The sequence below is a fragment of the Opisthocomus hoazin genome, chromosome 2 (assembly GCF_030867145.1).
Source record: "Opisthocomus hoazin isolate bOpiHoa1 chromosome 2, bOpiHoa1.hap1, whole genome shotgun sequence".
Taxonomy (NCBI): Eukaryota; Metazoa; Chordata; class Aves; order Opisthocomiformes; family Opisthocomidae; genus Opisthocomus; species Opisthocomus hoazin.
The window spans coordinates 8,365,645-8,383,640 of NC_134415.1; the positions used below are offsets into that span (position 1 = coordinate 8,365,645).

A 17,996-nucleotide genomic window follows, 5' to 3' on the forward strand; every position below is an offset into this window, starting at 1 on the left:
AGCAGTAGAAACAGTAAGCTCACACAATGACTACCATAAATATAATAAACTGATACCACAGTTGCCTGCAACAAGCGCCACATAAGCCTCCAACCTCTGCACCATCTGAAAACACAGCAGATGGCCAGTTCTGCTGTAACAGTGAAGGCCAAGCAAGTGTCCTACCTTCTCTTTTAACTGCCTTAAGACCTGACGAGTCTCTTGAAGACACGGGTGTTTATTTCCCTCTAATAATTAAGGTTCACTTTTCATTAGTAAGTAGAACAACTCTGAAGAGACTTTTGCAGAGGCTGACAAGCAACGACGTACATTTCCAAGCGCTGCAAGCCTCCGTGCAGCCCCAAACAAGAGCTGGGGACAGACCTAAGCTGACATCATGCTTCTGCACCCCTACAGATTCAAACACAGTTTACAAGAGGCAACTCAGGCACATCTAGGCTCTCTTTTTGGTTAGAACATAGAGATCATCTCCTTCACAGGCCTCAGAGCTACTGTTTCATATGGAGGTGCTTGCACTTGGCATCAGGTCATTCCCACCGGCTGTTTCCAGCTCCAATACATCACTTGAAACCGAGCGACATGAGTTGCTACAGTGTGAAGTCCGTATAAAGGATGTTTTTACTGTGACTCTGTTCAAGTCTACCTCTCTTTTTTAGGTAATAGGATATATTTCAGAGTACCAGAAAACTGTTACCAATCTGCACTTCTTAAGATCATCAGAAACATGAATGCTCTAATGAATCCCTCCCTCACTTTGTACCTCTGCATGCATGGTGCGCGGACTGCGTGCGGAGTACTAGGATATACTACTCCGGTAGCAGTATATCCATGAACACATATCCATTCCTATTCCAGACTTAATCACAATAAAACTCAACTGAGAGTTACGAGGTATCTGTTAAGAGCGTTGGCTTCCGAAATGCATTCCCTCCTTGCCTGTCTAACAGTGTAAGCGCAGATGCCTTCAGGGCAGGCTGCAATGCTTTTCTCTCACTGCGCTTGGAAGGATGCTGAAACATCAGATGGCGACGGTGATCAACTTGGTTTTGCTTAGTACTCTCAGCAGAGTGCACTAAGCAGTGGCTGCTTCACACAGCATAAATCCGAACAGGGGAAAGCAGCGATGTGTTCTCTTGCAAAGTCAGCAAAGCTCTAAGAGGGGAGCATCCCTCCTGCTCTCCCCGCTCTTCAGTGAAGGAACTCTTTCAGCACTACAATGCTGACAGTCTTCCATGCCAGCTGATCTTCCAAACTTAAAAGAAAGCCTGGAGTACTGAGACCACTTTAGCAAGACAAGGCAGATCCCAGACGTGTCCACACAGATGCACGTAGCTAGAATTCTCCTATACACAAGCACTTCCAGAGCTGACTGTGTCACTATCAGCCTATACCTCCCTGTGCAGCCAAACAAATTATCTCAGAGACGAACTTATAATGTTAAGTTTAGCTTATAGAAAGTAAAGAACCCTCTTTCTTCACTACTACTGAATACTAACTAAAAGAAGGTGTACAGTACTGGGAACCAAGACAAACTGAAGCTCTGGTCTTTCACTGTTTGGAAGTTTATGGCAGAGGAACAGGCAAGGCAGCAATCAAACTTTAAAACAGGATTTTAAATTCTCATTAAGAGTACAATCACCAATACTATTGATTACCTTATCGCTACTCTGGCTTATTTTTAAAACCTTCTTCCAAGAAGAATATTCATTTGAAGAACAAACACCTGTAAGAACTGATCTCCGTTACTACCACCAAGTTAATTTCAATCCCGAGCCTAAATCCTAAATCTCCTGAAGTTACTTTTACAATATTCCTTTCACTGGAATTAGCTAATATTTACCAATGCAAATAGAGTCATTTCAAAGAATAGCAAACATACAGACCATCTGCTTACCACTGTAGGCATTTTTCCTAAAAACACAGTACTGGAGTAGCTTGTGAGAGGAAAATTTATACTGATGAAATGTATTTCTTTAATTACCACTATGAATCATTATACATTTTAAAATAACCATGTGAAGTCTTCAGTGGATACATACAGGAACCTTTTCTGCAATTTTAGGATTCCATTGAAACATAGATTATGTGGGCTTTGCTGCCCAAATCACTTAACTGAAATTTTCAATAGTTCCCTCACTCTGACCGACAGTATCAGTTGAAAGTGGTAAGTTAAAACAACCAGCAAGCTGTGATGCATCATAGAGAATGCAAACCAGAAAAGTAAACAGTACTGATCAAAGTCTGGCATTCATTTCAGACAATCCTTACCACAACTTTGTAATTTTCACCACCTCTAATTAAGTCACCTGCTCTCAAGCAGGTTTTATTCAATTCCACCAAAATCAGATCGAGATTAAAAATAAGTATACAGCTATTTTTACCTTTCTGTTATCCCTTCTCTGCTTTGTGCTTACGTCATTTGACAGACACTCTTAACACTCCGAGTGACCGTATCTTTGCCTGTTTAATTTTGACATGCTTTGGCAGGATTTGTTTTTATTCTTTCTTTTCTTTTCAGTGCACGTTACCAGAAAAAAACAGACTGTTAAAATGCAGCTAAAATCTGAGAACATGATTCAGTAATCTTGGAAAAGGTACTACAAGCATATTGAAATTATCTTAACAAGAAGCACCGCAACGGTCTTTAAGGGGAGGGGGGAGACACAATGTTGGATTACCCTACAATAATAATTTTAAGGAGTTCAGAACTTTTTAAAGGCTTCATTCTGAGACAACTCTACTAGTATCTTATGTTGCTGTCTCCAAATCTCTTGGCTGCAGTCTCAGCCTTCATTTTATTTTAAAACACAAGATCATCTGCATTTGCATTTACATTTTGTATCTGAATATAATCTCTTGCACTTTATAATCTGTAGATAAGAATCACCTTTTCAGTAGCGTATCATAAAACCATCAATAAACTGTTGCTCAAGAGGAGAAGTGAAAAGTATGCCCAGCACACCCCATCGTTCCTTTACAGTGAGATCGGGAACTTCTTTCATTCCGAGCAGCTTCAATATCCACTGCAGATTTCCTCTCTCTCAATGTTTCTACGTCTCTGTACTCTCTCCAAACATCTTTCAGTTCACATGGGAAGAAGAAAGTGAAAAGTGAAGTTGATGGCAGTCTCCAGGTTTGGGTTTTTTTGTTGTTGTTGGGGTTTTTTTTCCGCTATTTGCAGAAGACTGGTATTTAAGATCCCTACTGAATCCACCCACCATCCAGGTGCTTACACGAGGGCTCAGCATTTTGCCTGCAGTAATGACGGAGGCCGGGCTGCCAGAAGGGGAGCAAGCTCTGCGGGGTGACAGCGCTCGGGAGCCGGACATCCTTCTCCAGATGGAAACGGGCGGAGGGCTGCACCCGAGGCCTCGCTCCCCGGCAGCCAGGCTGGGGGCACGGCAGCGCTGTTCTGGAAAGGGACTGGAGCGAGACCTTCCCCAGGGCTCGCCACAGCAGGGTGCTGAATGTTACCAGCGGGGTTTCAGCAGCTCCCCAGCAAACTGCAGACAGCCGGTTCGACGCGCCGGCTTCGGGAAGGCTGCCGGAGGCAAACCTGAGCCCCAGAGACGGCGCCGGGGATGGCAGACGAGCAGATGGACGCTGTCCCTTTAAGAGGAGGGCCCCCAGCCGGGAAGCTGCCAGAAGTTTCTGGCTGCCTGAGCCGCTGCTGCCGATGGCCGCTCAACTCTGTTCGTCCCCGTGAGGCGACTGCCGCAGGCAGGGCAGCCTGAGAGGCTTTAAAACCAGCTTTAATAACCAGTTTCTGGGGTGAGCACGAAGGGGCAAACAGAACCTTCCGGCAGCTTGGCGCTTCCTGCGAGGAGACGCAAACCGCCGCGCCACGACCGAGCTGCGGCTCGCTACCGGCGACGGGACGAAGAGCTTCCTCGCTGTCTCGATTCACAACGGCTGCGCACGGGCAGGGTTGTCGACGCTGCGGCAGCCGAAAAGCCGGGTTTGGCACCGCAACGAGGTGACCAGGCAGCCACGTCCAGCGGTCCGGCGGCTGGGTGTTCCTTGGCAGGCGAGGCGGGCTGCCGGCAGGGCTCCGCTCCAGGCCTCCAGCCGATGGCGCCGGGAAGGGCTGACACACGGCTGGGTGCCCACGGCAGAAAAACAACCTGCACATCTTCTGGATTTGGACATTTGGATTGATAGGTCTGGTCTTCTGCACGGGAGGGAGGGAACGCACAGACCCCTCCGGAGCACTCTGGAATAGACATTTTAACATTGCCATCTAAAATGGTAGCATCATGCTTTTACACACCTTTTAAGGCCGTTAAAGAGGTCAGTTTTCCAGTTTTTCCTCGACATTTAGATATTTTCCAGCTACGTGGGATGAAATCATCCTCATACCTCCTCTTTCAACTGTGAAGAATTACTATATTCAAATTCCTTTGCAAAGTCTGCCGTGCCGTACAGCAGCTGATGAAATTGCTTTACATTTTTCTTTGCCTATAAGCACATCTAATGCAGCATGTGCGAATATAATATTTCTGTCTCCTAATCTGTGTTCCTCTGCACCACGCGCAGGATGTTCCAAGTAAACCACATGAAAACAAGATTAAGCATTCAATCTAGCAACGCAGCAGACATGCTTAGGAGGAAAGCCTTCAGGGCTGCTTTCAGATTAATGTGGGAGGAGGAAACTGGGTCTGTACCTTCCCTTTGCCTTTCATATAGACAGTTTGAAGAGCTGGGATTTCAGCTTGTATTAAACATTCAAAATTCAGCATGTATCTACTCCACAAGATTCGTGAGTCAAGAAACTAGTGAAACATTTTCAAGAAGCCAAAAATAACCCCAACAATCCTACAACCACGGAAAAGAAAAGACTGGTTTTAGTTTTCAGTTTTTAAATGGAAATTTAACATCTGTTTACTTTCAATAACCAGCGTTCAGAAAACGCTCGTTAAGGATTCAAGACCCTCTCTCCCGTCAGGCATCCAAATTAATTCTTGAGTTTAAAAAAGAAACATCATAAGGCTCAACATCTATTTTTTTTTTCCTCATCCATATTAAGCAAGAGAAACAGTGGCAAAGCTTTTTTCTACCATCTACGGCGTTTTAAAGTTACCTTTCCAAAAGAAGTGTTCTCTCACGGTTTGCCCACCTTCCATAATTTAAGATGGAATTACCCAGTTTGCAAGCAGAACCATCACACACATACTTGATTATTCCAATTACAGCCATCCTCTGTTCCACAAATTAGTCGGAAAACCCACCAATAATACCCCACTACTTCAACCCCCAACCCAGCCAGATCCTTAAGTCTTGTAATGAAAGGCAAAAGTCTTCACACAGCCAGGAACTTCAACTTCCACTCCACTCTGCACAATTAGCAGCCACCCCAAAGTCATTCAACCAGGTTTCAGAAATGTTTGGGGCAATGAAAGCTTGAAAAGACTCAATCTTCAAAAACAACATCATTTTTTGGAAAACAAGGGTAAATCCAACAGCTCCTAGACAAGTTCTGAAGAACTGTTTTCATGAGAATAGGTGAAAAAAACCCACACAGAAACCGGTAAAAAACTTTATCCCCAGCTGCTATTTAACTTAAACAAAGATTATTACCTTAAATATTTTCAAACTGCAGTAAGTTCCACCCAATAGCAGAGATCTGCCCACAACTGCAGAATCATTCTCTTAGTAAGCAAAATTACTGAGTGTAACTAGGAGTGCAAGATTTTGCTCACAGCTCAACCTGCTACGGTGAGAAGGACGCTCCACGGTAACAGCAGACATATTCAGGAAAAAACCTGTTAGTACAGCACATTTGATGTACTCAATTTCACAGGTAAGAATATATGTAGAATTGATTTCAAATCCATTCCTTACGTTCTAAAACCTTTCCACAAACTTTATGTTCTGAGGCGCATAACTTCTCGGAGGCAGAAGATAAAAGACTCCTTTAAGAAAACTGAATTCATTGTCCCATCTTCCATCTCCCAGAAATGAGAACACCACAACAAGAAACAGGAGGAGTTTTTCTGGAAGCTTGCAAACTACAACACAGATTGCAGGGCAGTTGTGTTTTTCATGTGAAAAGGCTATTACACGAAAGCCCAAGAGTAACAGTGTGCTTTGGGCAAATTTTCTTCTGGCTGAAAAATCAGATTTTGGCTTGATTTTTTGTTACTGTTATACATTTCAGAGAAAGGCAAAACTAATAATTTTGAAAGTTCTGAAGGGAAATGGTTTAACGTTATGAACATTTTGCCCACAAATCAAAACTACTGTAGGAACATCATGACCAAACTGAACATTTCTAAATTGAAAAGGAGGGGGGCCTTCTTGTAATGAAGCCTATTCTACGTTTCAACTGAAAATCTACAGGAAGTTTCAAGTAACACCTCACCAGTCTTCCCAAGCTTGAAGTTACCAGAACCTCGTGGACAGATGTCTGGAGGTACTAAACCAACTTCTGACAGCTTTAGTGTTCTCCACAGGTGCAAAGGGGCTGTTATCTTTATTTTAAATTATTCAGTTTGATCAGTTCAATGCCTAGCTTATTTAAAGTTCTTAAAGACTTGAAAAGGTGCAAAAGCTGATTTTCCTCTCTGAATAAAAATGAGCTATGTGGAAAGGTTTTACAGGTTCTGAGATCACGAAGGACCAAGTCACCCAAAACAAGAGGTTCAGTTCAGTAACTACATGTAATACTTCATTTAATGTATCTGTTTTAAATGCAAAATGGATTTTCATTATTTTTACTCACCTGTGTAAAGCCGAGTTTGTATGGAACTAGCAATCCTATTACTTTTTGTTTTTGGAAGTACGCTAAGTTGATGGACACAGAATTATGAAAATATTTTCATTCTACTTTACTCAGAAAATGAGAAGGATTTTTTTTTTTTTTAATTAAGAGTCAGTGTATCCTAATCACTGTCAAAGAGCAACTTGATTCTCCATCCAGAAGTATATTGAGTACGGTCATTTCCAAACATTCAAACTGTAATTACCTCATTTCCTATTCAAAACAGCAATTCCAGAAAGGTGACTATGCTTAAAAAAAAAAAACCCAAAAAAACCACACACAAACCAACAGTGTTTTCATTCCCCCCCACCAGTGGGTGAACAAAACCCACCAAATTCTGATTCTGCTCCTAACTTGGTCACAGACTTCCTGCACAACGATGCAACCCAGCAGGCATCTACCAACTTTCAAGTCTGCAGAACGGGGCTAATGCGTACCTTACTCAAAGGCATGCAGGCATTTGATGTTTCTGTAGTACTTTGAGACCTAAGAATGAAAATCTGTAGTCTTTCTCTCCATATATATAGAGTATCACTCCATAAAATGTTTTATTTAATCAAACACTCCAGAACTGCTGATCAGTTTCTCTAAAAATAATGCCAGTTCTTCACAATTCCTTCTGTAGGTCTCTTCTCTTGTTCTATGTTGCTGAAAGACCACATGAAGGACAGATAACCTGAATGCGTGTTCCCGCTGCTTATCCCCTGAATACAAAATCTTTATGGAAGTCAATCATTGCCATAGCTACCAGATTGCAATTTTTCTGTAAGGTGTAACCGAATATATAAACTATTCAGCATTATAGTTTAGTACTGCTCACGGTGCAACTTCATTAACTGTGGTCAGACTTTTTTTGTACATTCCAAGTAAAGCCTGAACATTAAGTCTCTACATATGTACAGATAAAAAAAAGCAATAATTAGCTCAAAATACGGAGCTTCTCAACAAAGACTTCTCTTTCAGTCACAGATATTTGAAAGACTTCTTTAAGATTTCTCGTGTTTAGGGCAAGAACCAAAATGCATTCAAGTATGCAGAATTTTAAGTAAAAAAAAGGAAGCAATCATCATGTCTGTTATTAGAGGATAAAATAATTTAGTAAAAGGATGTCCTTGATACCTGTTTTGCTCTTGAAAGCAAGTTAGATTAAATCTTACCCTTGACAAACACTCTTTTCCCAACTAAAAGTTTCAGATAATGCTTAGGAGCATTTTTTAAATTATTAGGTCTGGATAACTTGCCTCAGTTTTAAAAATGTGCCAACCATTCTGTCTAGAGATGCTGCTTACACTATGAAAAACTTGGGATGTTCCAAAGTGCTGAAAAGAATGATATGATAATGATATGCTTGTATTCCAAATGGTTTGGAACAAAGATTATTTGATAGTTTAATCAAACAAACCAGTCCAGACTGTTCCTGAGCAAAATAATGACGTGACTAATATAGGACTATCTGAAGTCTGAAAAATTAACAGTCAATGAAATCTCAAGAGAAAGAAAACCCACTGTTTTTAAAACAATTTCATAATTCTTTGGCAGTACTTCCAGTTCCAGTCAAAGATAATTTAATAATTATTTTCTTTTAAATAAGTCAGTTCTATAAATAATTCTGTATAACAGTATACAGAACAGGAAAATCTATATATGTGAATGGAATTGTTTGTATTCTAAAGCAAATCTGTACTAGGTAACTGATAAAAATACTGTCGTTTTGGTTGACAGAAAAAAAGTAACAAAATTTTGAGATACTAAAACCGATACCAAGAACGGGAATGGTGAATAGGAGTTAAAATCAGATCATTATCAAAGAACGTTGGGGCTTTCCACTGAAATTGTAGCATATTACGCTTCTGTTTATTATCATCTATTTTTGAAACTATTTTCTATTGTGTAAAACTTCAGAAGCAAATTTATACCAAGTTGAAAAACGGAACCTTAAAAAACCCCAAATAAACCATGACTGTCTTTTCTGCAAACAGAAAATTTCTTGCCTTGGTTTATTTCCATACTTTGTACAACATGTTCTAAACTAATTATTGGGAAGGAAAAGGGGGGAGGATTTATGTTTATTTCTAGACTAGAACAGAAAGTGAAAGCTGAAGGGATGATGTGCTGATTCAAAATTCCCCAGCAGAATGAGATTTCTCAAATGTTGACCAAAGTCAGTTCATTAACTACAGCTATGATTTTCTCAGTCTTATGTTTAAATGTGTATTCATAAAATTATATTTTGAAATTCTAAGCATTTGTTATTTTGTATATTTCCATGAAATCATGACTGTAGCTAATGTCTAATTTAACATAATGGACTTTTTTATTATCACATTAAAAAGTGTATCAGAGTAACACACTAAATTACATAATTACTCCAGTAAAAAAACATGTGCAGCCTTTGGATTTGGTTTTTGCCACTGTTGCTAACTAGGAGAATGACAGGGGAGTACCAAAACTAACGTCAAAGCTACATGCAACTGTCAACCAATATGAAATGAAAAAATGTAAACAGGAAACAAAGTGAAAATACAGCATTCTTCTTATTGGTTAAGAATCAATCCCTCCTAAAGACAGATTATTTAGTCAGCTAGGTACAACTGACCTACACATCAAACCTACGCACAAATCCAAGCACTCGGGAAGAACGTGTGCACTGTGGTTCTGGAGACAAAACGTGTTTGTAGCAGATAGCCATTTTATACTGCCGTGCTTTTGGTAGACTGCTGCGTGCAGCTGGCTAACGCCATGCAACACCACAAGATATTTTAGACAGGAGAGGGGATTTTTAGCCCTGCCATGCTCCCTCCACTGCTGCCTAGTCACTCGGTGTAAAACTGCTGGCCAGGGACAAGACATTGAGAAAGAACTATGAAAATGAGTTTAGAAAACACCTACAAAGAGACTCAAATAACTTAGTCCAACCACTTTATCGAAGATTCAATTAGGATGGATGAGATTCCTGAGAAAAACAGACAAAAACTTAATTACACATAAAAGGTTATCCAGGCCATTCCTCTTGGCAGGATAATTTTAGCTGCATTTTTCGTAACAGATGTCTGTTGTATCTATTCTTAAATTCAGGAATGAATATTCCACACTCTCTGCACACAACATATTCCAGTGCTTACAGAGTTTTCCATAATCTCCTCTAAATACTCCTCGCTGCTGTTATTTCTTGACTTCTCAATAATGCACATGGAGACCAGCGTGCTTCTGCTTTGCAGCTTTCAAGAGATACAACTCCTTAGAGTAATCTCATCTCTAAAAGGAAAAAAAAAACACGAAAACAACACAAACAAGTTATTGTATAAATTTTACCTATATGCCACATTTTTAAGACACTCTGTATTTCTAATTGCTTTCCTCTGGAGCTTGATTTCATTACCTCATATATTTCTTCAAGTTGGTGCCTAAAAATGGACACAGATATGGCCTAATTGATTATAAGAAAAGCAAGCAGATTATTTCACACAGTTTTCAAAGAATACTTAAAACTCCAGCATGACATTTGCCTTTCTGGCACAACTATGGCATTGCCTCATGTTCCATTTATTTTTTGGCTATTTCTCCCCAAGAACTGCCCGCCAGGGGAGGCAGAAACAGCATGCAGCACGTTCCATTTCCAATAGCGGCGAACGGCGAATGTGGCACACACCACACCACGAAACTCTAGCAAGTGTGCCGACTGTCGATGGCTCCCCAGCTCAGCCTGTTGACCGTCTTCAATCCCAGACTCCAAAACCTTAGGTCAAAAGGCAACTAGGGCAAAATTCTGGATGCGATGTCATAGGAATGTTGGCTTATTGAATAAAGCACCCGTCTCACTCTTCCGGAGGATCCGGACAACTGCAATTCCGTGACATGAACCAGCTTAAAGGAAATGGGATGCCTGAAGGAGTCACAGGTGCTTGCAGATAGGGCCTGTGCTAACCACCCAACAGTGTACCTGCTTCACCAAGGGCTCTCACCCGACTAATTCTCTTTCTGCCCACCAGACAAGAGCATCCAGTGCCACACGCCTGCGTGTTCACAATACAAAGGAGACTTCTGCAGTGCCCTCACTCGTACTGAGAAGCACCTGCAGGTTAGCTAGCTACAGTCCTTCACTGGATTTGGCCCACAGTGCTCTTTCACTGCGTATGAAAGAAGCAATATTGCAAGGTTCTTTCATATCGCAGTCTAGAGCATTAAAAAAATCCCATGGCTTCAGGATGAACAGAGCTATTAGGTTTAAAAAATGGATGTTAATATGCTGTGTAACTAGTTCCTTGAAGAGATCATAAGGGATGAAATAAATATTCTATCTCTTCCAGGCTTTAAATTAACAGTCTTACTAAATACACATTAAAGGAATGATCAAGCAAAGTTCAAAGCAGTTGTTCAGACTAAGCCTCATCTGGCTGTAGGTATTCACGCTCAAATTCTGATTCAACAAGGAACTCCCACAATTAAAACAAAATATTGTGGTAAAGGCAGCTACAGAACAGGAACTTCTGAAGAGTTATCTGTGCTTTTCAGGCTTCTGTGAATTACCCCATACACTAAACAGCCCATCAAAGTGATCAGGAAAACCACTCTATCCTTTTCCAGCAAAAGACATACCAGCTCCACGGCTTCTGATACGTGCTGATGTGTGTCAAAACCCATTCTCCCACTCCCAGGCACTCGTGCGACGTCTCAGACAGACAGGAAGTTTGCACATGGCTGCAGCTCTGGCAAGAGCTCAACTTACTTATAATACTAATTTTAAAAATACACTGTACACAACTCCGCTCAGCAACAATCTGTTCACTTCTTTAGTTTTAAAAGCTCAACTGTTGCAGTCGGTCCCCACTTCCTCTCAACAAATTATCTAGGCCAAAGCTGCCTCGTCCTCATATTCATTGCTCCCAAATCCTGCAATCTTGTGGCTATTACAGCTGTGGTTTTTTTAGCCTCAAAGGCATCCCATTATAATGGATTAGAATTTCATAATGCATTTTTCTTAGTACTTACAAAAAACCTGGTAATGTAGCTTGCAGTTAATACAGTTGCTTATTAGATTTCTGAAATGGCAATATTCATAATGCTTTATCTGTTAAAAGGAACAGATGGAATAGGCCCTTTAGTTAAATTTGTGAGGGGAAGAAGAAAAATGGGGGCTAGTTAAAGAAAAAGGAAAGTGTCTTTATGTGAGACATGACTAACACACACAGTTTCTGCTGTATTTGCAACCCGAAATATACAACTACCTGCATAACAATCAAAGTATGAATGTCTTGTGTAGAACTGTACGAACTGACAAAATCAGCAGCAAGAAGAAAAGCATCACAACAGCCCTTAATGCTACAGACCCAACAGGAAACTTCTAAAAATTTAAGTGCTTTAAGACCTAACTGGTACAAAAATAAGTACATGGCTTCTTTATGCTAGAAATCTAATCCTACAGAACTGTTCTGAACGCAAGTCATATTCATTTACTTGTTTTTTTTCCTGTTAACTTTGAATGATCATCAGGAGGCAGTTTTGATTATAATGCGAAGTTAGAAAACCAGTGTAGTAAAAGGGGTTGAACCAATTCAGTCCTTTATGAGTAAAGCCAGGAATGCTAGGATAAATATTCTAAGATCTCTATCTACCTGCAAAACCAAACAAATGTAACCCTCAAAAATAAATCAAATAAAATGGGTTTAAACAATCAACATTGATGATAGACACTACCTACTGCCAAGAGCAACTCTTCATTTCCGAAACTCGGGGTGGGTGGGTGCTGCTGCAGGCTCACCACCAGCAGCTAGAGAGACGGGGTGTTCCTTCACGTTTCTTTTGCGCATTGAATTAACAAGTCACGAGTTTAAAAGGGGAAGGCCTTGGCCCTCCAAACTCCAATCTAATTGAACGATGCCCCCTCCCTGTCCATCCGCCCTTCGGCATCAGTTCTGGCACGCCTTTGATTAAAGGCTGAAGCGATCCAACTCACCAATTCAAATAGCTATTTGTTTCTGTTACTGTTGCTAAACGAGTTTTCTTCCACTTTCGTGAGTTGTATCATTTCACTGTGAGATCAAACACCAGAGTTAAAGCAGAAGAGGAGAAATCAATGGGTAAACTGGCAGTCTGCCTCAAACTACAACATGAAGCAGCACTCCACAATAATTGTTTAGAATTTCGAAGGTTCTTGCAAATAATACAGACATTTCAAAAACTAGGAAATATTCCTCTTTCCCAACATTTCATGTGTGTACTTGATAGTGTTTTCTGTATTTACTTTTTAATCGCACACTCTAGATTACCAACCTCTTTTTATCTAAATTCTAAAAATTAAATGTATGAAGCCCCTAGCTGGCTGAGGAAGATGACATTACCACATTATTTGATTTTTTTACTTTTTTTTTAAATAACAATATAACCAAGCTAGCTATCTCTTCTGCAAATGATCCTCTGAGCTGGGTTTCATCCCTGAATGCAAGTCAGATCTGGGTGTCTAACAAACAGCTTTCAGTCCAACATCTCCACTAAATCCCTGAAGTGGCTTTAAACTGTCTGAACGCACTTCAGTACTGGAGTATATGCAAGGTCAAATGCAAGTTTGTATTCAAAGTCTAATCTACTTGGATAGCACTCAAGAAACAGGTTATGTTAAGTTTTGTATCCACTGCACACTATTTGCAAACAAAGCAGGTATTAGCTTTTCCAGTGAAACATTTTTTCAGATGAAAAAATATTGATTCAAATGAGCATTCTGTAGGAATAGATCAAGTAATGATTTTTATAGGAAACTGGCAAAGCACTATTACCACTACATACAGAAGCAAACAAAATAAGGTGTTTTTTTACTAATGTTTTTGTAAAATAAGAAGACCAATCTTAAACTGAAAACTAATTTCCAGATAAATTTCAAAAACTTCAGAATTTCCCACTAAACAGAAACTTAGCTTGATTCAATTTACAAACAGGATCAGTCCTGTCAAAAGTAACAATGTTTGCTTTGACATTCCAGACAGTGTGATGTTTGATGTCTGGATTACAGAGAACTTGTACCAAGACAATGATCCAGTGTTCAGACAATCTTTAAAAGGCCTTCAAGGAGCAGAGCTCTACAGTAGAACAAGAAAACTCTTCAGAACCATACAGCTGAACAAGCCAGATCACTCAGAAAAAGTCGCTGCTTTGCACAGGGAAGAATAACCCTGAACTCCATCGAGTTTAACAGCAGTGGCAGCCACTATAGCACACTGGATCCAGAAAACCCGAGTTCCAGGTTACATCCATAATGCCAAAGAGATCAAAATACGAGAAAACACATTCTTTCAATAGACTCCTGGTCTTGTGCGGGTTTAACCTGGGGAGCCCCTTAGCACCGTCTGACACAGCACAGGCACTCAGAGACACACTACAGTTACAGGAATACGGCTACACAGACCTCCTCCCCCTTTCACAGGGCCTGACAGTGCCATTAAAAAAAATTCAACTAAAGGAAGGCTAAATATCACTACAAAGATAATTTCAGTCAATTACACCTCTCATATCTAGTTTCTTGTGCAAGATTCAGCCCTGGTGGAGACATACCCATGTAAGCCCCCATTTCAGACTATATTAAATCAAAAGAATATAGCATAAGGATATCTTATCTACAGAGACTAGTTCTGTTCTCTCCACCAACTTGCCTTTTGCTTTTCTCCTGGTTTTCCAAACAGGCTGTTTTCACCTCAGGTAAAGCGTAAGGCTCAGATTCACTAAGATCCAAACACAAGTAACAAAATCTGAAGATGCACTTCAGAACAGTCAAACCAGGCTCTCCTTCACTTTCCAGTGACTTGCTCTGCAGAACTGTCCTCAGATTTCTCCACTGGCTTCAGCAGATTTAGCACATACAGACCAACAGTCTTTCTTCCTTTCCAGTTCAGTGCCAGCAATAACTTTCAAGATTCTCCTTTTGCAAGCCAGCCAAACTCAAACATTTTTCATTTGTTTTGGGTTTTGGACCATCTTTGAATTCAACTAGATATACACTAATCCTTCAACTTTTCCTTAGGTTTTAGTGTAACTAACCCCTTATTTGGAACATTTTGGCAGATCTTTGCTCCTGGTCTAAACTAGCCTTTTATTCCTAGTCAGTAACCTGCTATTCTTTAGTCTCCAGGGAAAAACGTTACGCAAAAGCTAACAAAACATATCTCATTTGGATAAAACAACTAATATTCTAAGAGTGCAATATTTTGGCTTAAATATAGTTAGCCCTTATATTTGGCTTTCCCAGAGTTCCCTATGCCACAATTATGCATTTGAGACAGCTAACTTAACAGAATAAAACCGGAATGAAATTCAAAAGGCAAGCTAGCCAACAAACTGAACCTTTTAAAGAGCTGTAGGAAATTTTAGATATTAAAATATATATGTATGTGTTCGGGGTGTGTGCATACAAATAAATGTCACCCTGATCACTATTACTTTTGCAGCACAGATTTTGAGAAGTAGAGGTTAAAAGTATTATGCTTTATAGGTATCTCTATACTGGTCTCTTTGTAATGTGTTTGACATGATTCATTCTAGATACATTTTTCAGTGTCCTGCAGATTGACCTTTCCTAGGTTCTTCCCCTTTTACACTTAGCAAATACTGATTTTTCTCTCCAAGTGTCCTATGAAGAATATTCTTTTTCCTAACAATTACTTAACATCACATTAGTTATGATCCAAATAGCACACAATAACTATACACATGCAAAACACCAGTAGTACCTTAGGTTTAGTCCAGCAGAGACTATATTTTTATGACATCTGGAGTACAGTCTTACCATCCTCGAACTGCCTGAAAGTCCTACTACAATACAAATACATATCTGCACAATTATCTTTCTTTATATAAAGATATTACATCTTTCAAAATAGTCAAGTAATTCTTTAGCTTCCTCTCCCAGTAAAAAAAGAGGAGAGGGAGAAAAGAAACAACACAGGAATTTAAGGTACCTACTACTATGTATGCAAAGAAAGAGGGGAATATATATGTGCAAATAAAGATAATTACAAAAGGACAGTTGCATTAGTTTTTTCCAAACTTTTCCATGTACTGATTTTCCCACCAAATTCTAGCGGAGCTACAGGGCGCTGAATAATGAACAGACCTACCAACAACAAGCTCACTTGCTTAACTGTATCTTCAGATCTCCTTAGAAGCAGGCCACAGAACCCACAGCACCTGCAAATCACTGGTGGAAAACCACTGCATTGAAGTCACTCAGGAGACAGCTTTTGGAGTAAGATACAAGCAAGGTTAAAGAGAAGTGAAGTATTAGCATGACTATACACATACTTGCACTAGGCAGAAGCATCCAAGCAGCACTGAAACAGATTCAAATTAAGTTTAGCCTGCCACTAATGAAATGGTTGGTTAAGACTAGAGAAAGCTCCCAGTCAAGCAGAGCAGACAGTGGATCGGTTAAGGCTATAGCTACGTAACCCACATAACCAATTATCTGAGCCTGGAAGAGAAAAGAATGAACATTATTTTCTGTTAAATCTGCTGGTGTTTTCTCACCAGCACCTATTGGGCCACTGTTGACGTATGCAGTATCTACACAGATGCCTTCGCTAAGCTGGACACCGGATAGCGAGGGCAGCACAGAAATTAGTACAGCGAGCAGTTTGCCTGAAAAAAAACTGCAGTCAATTACACCTCGTGCTGAGTTCTGCACTCTGACAAGCTAACTACTTCCATACTGGCACAGGTACCTCTGCACAACATTGTACTGTAAACATCCCAAGAGAAGCAGCAAGTGAGTGAACCTGAAGTTATCCCCCCAAAAATCGCAATGCTTCTTTCCCACATCGTAGCATGAGGCAACCCACACCTCAAATCAACTTCTGGCTGGGCTGCTACAGGTGATTTTAAATTTAAAGAGCTTTGCTGTGGCAGAATGTTCTATTGAATAAACTTTGCTTTCACTAATGTAATCTTCTGCCAGAAAAATATAGACAATTATTCTTTACAGTGCACTTTTTTTTTCAGACAGTTCCTCAACTGGTAAGTAAATTGTCACTCAGCCTCCCCACCCCTCAAGTTGTGAAAAGCCATACAACTTACCTGCATATCCCACTTCCCCATATATAAATGGGGATATATAAAATCCCCACATAATATAATATATATAACAAAAATATAATATATAAAAAATGCTTCGACAGCTGGACGTGATGATCTCAGAGGTCTTTCCCAACCTTAATGATTCTATGATTCTATCCTATGACTACGTCTTCTGAAGACATACATAATTCAGTAGAATTTTACATGGGTGAAAATTACAGTTATCACTGAACTCTTAAGTCCCTAATGTTTGATTTTTGCGTTTATTCCTCACAAAAACTACAGTATTCCTTTAAGAAGAGTCTTCTACAAGCTAGTTTTACAACTTTCCTAACTTGTAGGAGCACAATTCATAACTTGTAGAAATCTAGAAAATATAAGCACACGTACAAACTCCTCTCCCATCTCAACATATTTTCTGAGAATCCTACTGACCAAATATTCCTGCATGGTCAGTAGCAACGGTATTACAAACAAATTGATCATTTATCTTTTTTATCTCTCTGCATAACAGCATTCATCTTCCAGAGTTCTTCTCTACCTAAATGTAAGACTTCAGTATTTAAGCTTCAAGTTTGTCAAAGGAGGTTTTGGGAAAAAAAGCAAATTAGAACCAATATGGCCATTACCCAAGGCAGAGATGCAAGCTTTTCCTGTTCAACCAAGTTTTACTACTTGAAAACCCTTTCAAGAAATTTCTGTCAGAAAACACCTGTAGCAAACCAAGAACGTAAGCATTAAAAGTAACCCTGATGTTAACAGAAGAGAAATAATTAACCAGTTGAAGGCCAGTTTAAGAGGAGATTTGTCAAGCGCTACATAATTACAGACAGCTTTTAACATATTTCAGGTATAAGTGTGCTACACAGAAAGTAAAAGTGCTACATAGAAAGTAAAAGTGCCACCCTAGTACTATAGGGAATAAGAACAATATACACACAGCTAGCATTCAGGTAGGTTACCTTTCAAAAAGTTAAAGGATAAAGGACCTAAACTACTTGTTTCCTACCTTTTACCCAATTTAACTACCCAGAATGCTTTGGGTTCTTTGGCTACTCATCCCTGCACCTGTTTCCAAAACATCTTCAGCTGGCTCAGCCTGTGACTAATGGCAGCCATTGCCAGGGAGTGGCTATTTAAGGAAAGATCCTTGCTCAGATTCCACAAAACTCTTCAACAT

General features: G+C 39.9%; 1 protein-coding gene across 6 annotated transcripts in view; it reads right to left on the bottom strand.

The window, feature by feature from the left end:
• Positions 1 to 17,996, bottom strand: part of LOC104328300 (AT-rich interactive domain-containing protein 4B) — a 91,687-nt gene that overhangs the window by 61,630 nt on the left and 12,061 nt on the right. The gene's annotated exons all lie outside the window — the stretch shown is intronic.